This window comes from Olea europaea, chromosome 14 (genome assembly GCF_002742605.1).
Source record: "Olea europaea var. sylvestris chromosome 14, O_europaea_v1, whole genome shotgun sequence".
Classification (NCBI taxonomy): domain Eukaryota; kingdom Viridiplantae; phylum Streptophyta; class Magnoliopsida; order Lamiales; family Oleaceae; genus Olea; species Olea europaea.
The window spans coordinates 549,698-550,984 of NC_036250.1; positions in this window are offsets into that span (position 1 = coordinate 549,698).

The following is a 1,287-nucleotide window of genomic DNA, read 5'->3' on the forward strand; positions in this document are numbered from 1 at the left end:
CCCCCTTTTAACACAATCATAAAGTACGGTTTAAGTTAAATTATCTAGATGTTGGAACTAAAAATTTGTACACTAAGTCACTTAATGAAATTCATATTATACATGACGGTCAAAAATATAATTTTTTTCTTGATCCCCAGAAAGGTAGAATTGGGCTCTAATACCAAACTCTAACACCCCAAAATTTATTTCATTTTTTCTTAAAAAAAAAAAATATAAAATAGACTTGATGGGTTACTAAGAATCCTCTTTTCCTAATTTAAGGAAAAAACTACTTTTATTCAAATTTAGGATTTTGTTCGATAAGTCAATGATTATAAACCAACACTTTTAAGAGAAAAGTTTACACATCAAATAAAATCTTAAAGTATTACGATTTCAAACCATCCATTCGAATTTAACATAAAATGTTAAATGTTCAGGCACAAGAAAAAAGATATACTAAATAATATGCATAAAAGTTAATATAAATATGTTCTTCAAATGAAACAAATTGTAAATTATCATTTCTAGAAGTTTTACTTGGCGACCCCATGAACATCACTCGGTCAATTTTCACGCTTTCACACGACCCGTTATAATCTGAAAATTTTAGCAAGAGTGAGCATTTTTTTAAAAAACACTCGGTAATAATTACGTACATATTCTTATTAACATGATATAAATATAAAATGAGATGGCATACCGACATTTCTTAAATTTAGAGCAAATTAATCGCGACATCTAATAGCTCAAGAAATTTCATAAGAATTTCTATATCCCGTAAGATTTACTCATTTGACCAAACGGTCCCTCTCGTAGGATTTAATATATTTGACCTAATGATCCATCCCATAAGATTTAACATAAAAATTGACTCGAAGGCCTTAGAGTATTTCGTACCAAGTCTATAAAAATATTAGGAAAATAAAAATTTACCACTTGCACCAAAATATTCTTACCTCAATTGTCGCCAAAATTATAAAATTGTGACTTGAATTGATGGTATAAAAACAAGGAAACAGATTTTTATATGAAAATGAAAATTGTAAATTTTTTCAGACAAAACACGTTCACCTTAAGACCTATATTTATAATTTTGAAATGTAACTTTCCATCCAATCAAATGACTTCAATTTTAAAATAATTCAATCAATGTTTTTCGAGATAAATTAAAAATTTATGAGTTTAATAAACTTAATTTTCATTATCAATATTATTAGTTATATTAAATTCAAAAATCACCTTTTAATTTTCCCAAGTAACCGTTTTTACCTTTGTTATTATATATATATATATATATATATA